The sequence below is a fragment of the Cupressus sempervirens genome, chromosome 5 (assembly GCF_028749045.1).
Source record: "Cupressus sempervirens isolate cs-2001-9-10 chromosome 5, ASM2874904v1, whole genome shotgun sequence".
NCBI lineage: Eukaryota > Viridiplantae > Streptophyta > Pinopsida > Cupressales > Cupressaceae > Cupressus > Cupressus sempervirens.
In genome coordinates, this window is record NC_143122.1 from 690,073,965 (window position 1) to 690,081,864 (window position 7,900).

General features: G+C 36.5%; 1 pseudogene; it reads left to right on the forward strand.

Moving 5' to 3' along the window:
- The first annotated feature begins 581 nt into the window (after positions 1–581).
- LOC149557831 (disease resistance protein Roq1-like) lies at positions 582–4,353 on the forward strand (annotated as a pseudogene).
- Positions 4,354–7,900: the final 3,547 nt, after the last annotated feature.

The following is a 7,900-nucleotide window of genomic DNA, read 5'->3' on the forward strand; positions in this document are numbered from 1 at the left end:
GAAAAATTACACCCATCTTTAATTTTAAAAAAATTATATTCCAACATTTTCTAGAATAGATACAATTTAATTAATTAAAGATAGCATTAATATTTAAATCCCCTCATTACAATTTATTCAATAAATTTTAAAATAATATACTAAACGAAATATAATAAAGATTTATAATCATTAACTAATTGTCACCATCCAAAACTTGTTTGAAAGAATACACAATATAGATTCCTTTTTTAAACCGTGCGGCAATGGCGACTATAGCACAATCTTATCTTCAGCGTAAGTTTCGTTCGTCTTCGTTGGTCGCCCCAAATGCTTTCGTATCGAAAAAGGCTAAAGAATGGTCTAAAATTTAAATTATATTATAAATTCCGGTGTGCTTCTGTGTTAGTGGTGGTCGGGGGTGGGACTGTTTTTAAGTTCATCTTCAGAGCAGTGATTCTTCTCCATTCTTTCCGCGCAATTACCTCTGTAAACACGCATTCTACGCGTTTAGTCAAACTTCGCAAGACTCGCTCTTTTATATCATCTCCGTACTCTGCAAAAAACATCCTCACTGCCTTTCTTCATTCCTCTGTCTTTTATTTGTTCAGTTTAATCAACTTGAGATGGCTTCTACTTCTCACTCAAAGGTGGCAGAGTCTGTATCATCTGCATCTACTTCTGGTAGATCTTACGATGTGTTTATTAATCATCGGGGTGCTGATGTCAAACATACATTGGCCACTACTCTCTATAGAATGCTTACTTGTGGCATGGGACTGAATGTATTTTTAGACACAGAAGAACTTGAATGAGGGGACAACTTGTCTAGAGAACTAGAAGTTGCGATGAGGACTGCTTCTCTCCATATTGCCATATTTTCAGAGAATTATGCACAATCCCGGTGGTGTTTGGATGAACTCTCATTCATGTGCAGAAACGGCACTAAAATTGTTCCAATTTTCTATCATGTCAAGCCTGAAGATGTCCGATATACAAAACGAGTCTACGCTGCTGCATTTGAACGACACAAAAAGAAGGGTAGATATCCCTCTGAAAAGCTTCAGGAGTGGAGAAATGCGCTCTACAGTGTTTCCTATAATATTGGACACATCGTCAGAAACAAGGAGTACGAACCAATTGCTGTGCCCCAAATTTTAAATCTATGCATTATATTTTTTTGAGCTTTTATTCTTTAGGCCCTTATATTTATTTTACAAGAATAATGTGAAATGTTCGAAGTGTGATACTTATTATATTTCATTTGTTTCTCTATGTGTCTAGAGATGAGGACATGCTGTTGAAGAATCTTTATTGTGTTGAGAAAGAAATTAAAAAGCTACCATTGGTGGTCACAGAACATCCTGTGGGCTTAGATGAAATTGTAAAAGATTTTGAATGGACTAGAGTTCAATCTAACACAAGTCATGAGAAGGTGCAAATTGTAGGAATATGAGGCATGGGGGGCTCTGGGAAGACCACTCTTGCTAAAAAGTTATATAACAATATCTATCCATCTATGGAGAAAGCCAGTCTCATATTAGATGTTAGAGATTCTGCTAACAACAAGATCTTGTGTCAGAAGCGGGAAAAACTTTTGAAGGATCTTGGTTTCAAAGATTTTTCAGATCTCGATGTCGAAAAGGGGAAATCAATTCTAACTAGTAACTTGAGACCCGTTCAAGCATTAATTGTTCTAGATGACGTTGATCGTGTGCAACAGCTGAATGCTTTATTGCCTGGCAAAAGCAGCCTAGGATATGAAAGCCTAGTTGGATCAGGTAGTTTGATTATCATCACTACAAGGGAATTGCAAGTCCTTGAATCTTGGGACATTTCTTGCCAATATCAAATGAAACCACTCAGTACAATTCATGCTAAGGAACTTTTTTGTTGGCATGCTTTCTTACAACCATCTCCAAGGAATGGATTTGAGGAGATTGTCCAAAATGTCATAAGAAGCTGTTGTGGGTTGCCACTGTCGCTAAAAGTCCTTGGTGGGCAGTTTTATAAGAAAAGCAGAGATTTTTGGGAGATTCAATTACAGAAGTTCTCTAGGATAGTGCCTGAAGATATCAAGAGTAGGCTTAGAATAAGTTATGATGTCTTAGATGATGAAGAGAAAGAGGCATTCTTAGATGTAGCATGCTTCTTCATTGGAGAGAGAAGCACTTTGGCAGTCAAAGTATGGAACGGATCGGGGTGGAGTGGTTTGTACAATTTGGAGAGGCTAAGAAGCAAGTGTCTTGTTGAAATAGATAAATGGAATGTCATAAAAATGCATGACCATTTAAGAGATTTAGGAAGGGAAATTGCAAATGAAAAATCACCCTATTGCCTTTGGTCTTCAAAACAAAATATTCATATTAAACAGGTAATTAACAATTTGTTTAATTACCTCATTCATCACTGGACAATAAATCTTCTACAGAAATTTTATTATTTTCATGTTTACATTTTATTTGGACTCAAAATAGAATAGGCAGAGCAGAAACAATGGCCAACTTAGCCCTGGTATTGAATAACTATCTCTGAATTAAGAATGGATCAGGCATTGCAGGAATAATTGCATTCGTTTCCTCTGAGACAAAAGAATCTTGTTTTTTTCTTTCTGTATGGTTGCCTCAAGGAAATTATATTTTTGTCACAGTTGTTTAATTTTATCTTCTATTTGGGCTCAGAGAGGAATAGGCATCCGAGCAATAAAGGCTACCTCTGCTGAAGATTTTGGTGATTGCTCGTTGCACGCAAAACTCAGGGTTAACACAAACAGAGGAATTCAGAGCATGGAGCCTTCTACACTTGGGCTGAAATTTATTGTGGCTCAAGGTTGTAATCTAAGCCATATAATAAGTAATGTATTAATAGATTTGGTCTGGCTTCGTTGGCTTGATTTCGGGCAGAGAAATCTTGAGTCACTTATGCAACTGAAAATTTTGAGAGTTCTAGAACTCCGTGAAGACTTTTGGATGTCAAAACACCTTCTACAAGAGCTTTGGGTGGCTAATTGTGATGTAAGTACCTACCAGCTGATTTAAATTCATGTTTTAACTTTGTACTGTTGAATGCTTACTTCATCTCTTCGAAAAACACGTTGCAGGCTCCTTTACAGTTAAGAGAGTTGGTTATTGATGAGTCCCTAGTATTCCAACGGTTTCCAAGCTCAATAGGAAATTTGAAGCAATTGAAAAAAATAGTAGTGAAGTGGGCTCGGTGTTTGAAAAAAATAGCTGCAGTCTATGGAGCACCTTGAATTAGAAAGTTGTACACAGCTGGTATCACTACCGGAGAGTATGGGCAATTTGAGAAACCTGAGGCATCTAAGTTTGCAGCTGTGTACAAAATTGGGAAGGTTACCAGATTCTTGTAAGGAGTTAACCCTGCTACAACATCTGAACTTACATGGATGTTATGATGTCACTTTTAGGGCAGTCATGATGGAAAAAATGGCAAAGATGGAGTATGTGAACTTCTCACTCTGCAATCAATTGGAAGAGTTGCCTCTTCACATCTTAAATCTGGCGTCCTTGAGAGAGCTCAACTTATACCGGATGGAGAAGTTAAGGGAGTTACCAATGAATATCTATCAACTTAGCAAGTTGCGAACATTGCATGTCGGGAGTTGTTTATTGACAAGCTTGCCGGCCTCTCTTGGAGACATGTCTTCCTTGACTGCGCTGGAAATAATTGGTTGCTGTGAGCTGGAATCTTTACCGGACTCTTTGGGGCGTCTTAGTCTCTTAGAGAGATTAGAGATAAGGTATTCAAGGGTGAAATCCTTACCAGAATCAATCAGTCAATTGTTTAATCTTGAAAGCCTGAGAATACAAGTTTGTCCAGTCAGAGAATTGAATCTAATTGGAGCGGCATTATGCAAGCTTAAGAAAATAGACATATCAAATAACGAAAACTTGTCGAAAATCTACATCTCAAAAGACTGTTGCGCAAGCCTTGAAACTCTCACACTTGAAGAGAATAGAAATCTGAGGAAGATAGAAGGCCTACCAAGTTCAGTGAGCAAGCTGTTTATAAGTGAATGCCCCAAGTTGAACTGTGAGGTTGGTAGAAGTTGAAGAAATTGAAGATTAGCATCATTGCTGATTAGAAAAGATGGGAGGTACCGGAGATACAAAATCTGGAATCCATGGAAAGATTGAGGAAATCAATTGTTGAAGGTAACATAATTCTGTGGGAATTTAATATCGCAACAGGGTTTTTCTTTTGTGTTATTTGCTTTCGCTTGAAAATTGATTTACGGGGTATTTGCAGAAATGGCCTGGGGAAGTGGTATGTATGGGAGCAGTCCAAAACGCAGTCTCAGTTGTAACGCCATGGCAATCCTACTCGTCCTCCCCTCATTTTAGTTCTCGTTGAATGGTGAAAGACCTGCATAAATTGTTGTTAATGGAGTGACAAAGCATTTACCTACACTCTATTCTGGGACAGTTAGGGTGCACATTTAGTTAGCGTGCGCTTGCTCTATTTTTTCCCCCTTTTTCTTATGTAATATAAAAAATCAAAATGCATGTATAAAGATTCCCAGAAAGTTCACCGGAGTTATTTTGTAGCTCATTTTGTTTATGCACTCAAATGCATGTGGCATCTTCTTAGTAAATATTCACGTGACAGTGAAGTTTATTTTGAGTGACTGTTTTGCTAGTTTGTAGAGTTTATGGTTCTATGCATGATTTTCTATTTTTTCAAAATTTTAATTTTAAAACAGATGAAACTCTGTCAAAAAAATTAAGATTCAAATTTATCTTGTCTTTTTAATCACAAGTTTTAGATATTATTCTTATAAACAAAATAATGGCAAAATTGTTAACAACAAATTACTGACTATATAATAATCAATACATTCACAACCTCAACATTTAATATATAAAATCTATCCCCACAATACTTACATAACCAGATTCAGTTCCTATCTATAAATTCTAACATTATGCTAACCATATGTATAGCATTGTCCGTGATGATAGCAATAAAATAAAAATAAGATCTAACTCTACTATTAAAGTATTTAAAATGAAATAATGCCCGTCGAGGTCAATTCAAAAAATTCACAACTGGGTCAGCCCAACAAATCTGCAACACCAAAAATAAAAAAACATAAAACGAAAAGGACTGATTTTTGGTCTTTTTGTTTGCCTTCCTTGATAGTTGAGTCTTGGGCCAATCATGTGCTAGGATCCCAAATAGTTTCTTGGAATCCTATGTACCCAATCTTTGTTCCTCCTTCTCCTCCTAGAGCAATTGTAGCGTAGAAGTTGCCACATTCATCACGTTCACAACAAATATTGACAAGGTATTGAAGCACTCATCCAAGACATTAAATTGGGCCTTTAGGGTATACAAATCACCCTTGGCCTTCATTGTAGTTTCCTCCTAGATGTGGAAACCAACACATCTTCCTTTACGTTTCACAATATTCTGAACATGCAATATTTTGGGGTTAGAAAAAATGTTTCTTTTTTTTTTCCTTGGTTCCTTCAGGTGAAATTGCAGTCATCAAGAAGGTATCATTAGTGGTCTAATCAGCAAGTGTGACAAGGCAGGGGGAATCGATGGTGTTGATAGTCAAACTAGTTGACAAATGGGTGGTATCATGACTGATCTCCTTCTTCTTAACCTCACCAGTCATTGAATTAGAGCTCTCCTCTTCCACTACATCTTCTTCATTCACCTCATCCTCTTCAACATATTTTTCCCTGACCACCCTCTCCTTCCTCCTCATCTTTGCCTTCTCACTTCCCCCCAACCCTAACTCCTCTTCATTTTTCATCTTTTCATTTTCCATTTTCTTCAACCTCACCTTACTCTTCGCAAGTTTGTTAGAGCTCCTTCACCCCCCATTATTATCTTATTCAAAATCTACTAAGTCCACCTCCATATGGTGTTCAATTTTGGGTTTTTAAACATTAAGTTGGGTCCAGTCCATATTACTTCTCTATTTTTAGATGATCCAAAGGGTGTGGAAGATGCGGGTAGATGAGGAGTGGGGACCACAATGAAGCTACCATACACATCCCTTCGGGCATCCACTAGCCCCTAGGCATCTTGAATTATAATAAAACAAGGGGGACAAAGGGTTATATAAAAATTGCAAAGATGGAGAATGAGCTCTTAGTGTAAAATTATAAACTTCTTACTCTTCTTTTTTGTATCTATAATGTCCATCATTGTAGCCTCAAGATCATGCGGAGGAAAAAAGATAATTGAAATTTCATCATCAAACCTAAAGTTATTCAAAAGAGGAAAGTGATAGTAATAGAAAATAGAAAACCTACCCTCTAATGTTAGGTATTTGACAATCAAAAGACATGCCTTATCCAATAGTTCAAGAAGGTCCTCATGACTAAACCCACCTTTGTGTCTAATTGGTTCTTCATCCATCCTAAAAAACAAGTTGACGCTAGTCGCATCAGAAAACTTTTTAACCTTCTACCATTACCTACCATCCATGGAAAAATCCAATTGCCATTGCAATAATTTTCTCATTAACTAGGAAGGTGATGTCATTGATGATAACTCTCCTTTCACTCCAAGAATCGATAAAGAGTGAGAAGCAGTTATCATTGTGTCTTGTCATAGCCTCCATGTGCAAAATTGGACCACCTTTCTTAATAGCCATCTAAGCACAAGGATATTTTTGCATATAGTCTTCAATCTTGGGAGGCTCAATCCTCACCATATCTCCTCCTATCTCCATCACTTTCTCAAAACCCTTTGATAGCTCAAGATTGACAATATCAATTAATTTCTCACTCTAGAAACCCTACCTCAATAGATAGTTGCTCATAGAAAATACACAAAAGCCAAGCTTAAAAACAAAGATAAAAAGTTGGTTCTAGTTTCTATAATTATTACCTTGAATGGGAGTGAATTGTTTGTCTAGATGATACTTGTGAGACACATATATCCAAAGTTTCTTTCAATTATTATGATATATATGATCATTAATCTAAGACAAAGGCTTGGCATGAGTGCAATAAATTTTTAGAATTTACCCCTAACTACCCTAGAAAAGTTAGCCTCTAGGAACTTATTGACCCCTCTTTGCTCATCCTCGATGACAATAGTGAAGAGGAGAACATGGATTTTCTCAACAATGCCAAGAATAGTTCTCTTGGTAACTTTATGACTTCAATCTCTCCAAGGCTATTGATAAGGAGAATTATATGATGTGTTCTATGATGGACATGACACCCTTCTATAGGTTGGAAGAAAAGGTGTTGGAATTAGACAACAAGGTTAATGGCATAAAGAATGCTCTAAAAGGAATTGGTGATTAGAGTTACAAGATTCTCAAGGCTTCTAGGGATAACATCAAGATTTTGATTAGTAAACTAGATAACTCTATTGGTGAGAACACTATTTTTTCTAATTCTGAGGAATAAGTTGCTTCTTGTGAGAACAAAGAGGGGACTAAGAGAAGGACCAAAGATAATGCTAGGAGGATGGTCATGACTTCCACTTAAGGCATAATTTAGATTAAGTAGGCTACTAATAAGATGGGCTGACTTTAGGAGCATGCAACTAAGTTGTTGAAGAAAATGGGCTAAGTCTAGTATTTTCCTTGTTCTCTCTTTTTTTTTTCATTTTTTCATTAAGTGGTTAGGGTGTTGTCTTTTTGTCGTTGCCTCTGTCTCTTTCCTATTTTATTTTGTCTTATGGGCATGGTGGTTAATCTTTAGATTCTTTTTTACATGGTTTCAGGGGCCCTTAAAAACCTTTATTCTTAATCCAAAACTATAATTATTTGACAAATAATCACTGCCAGTTGGCACACATAAAAAAAAACCTTTGTGAAAAAAAAGTTCTATAAGTGACAAATTCTTGAGCGAATACATGTGATGATATTATCCTACTTTTCATAAGATCTAATAAATCTTACGTGACCTAGATGCTTCGTATATTT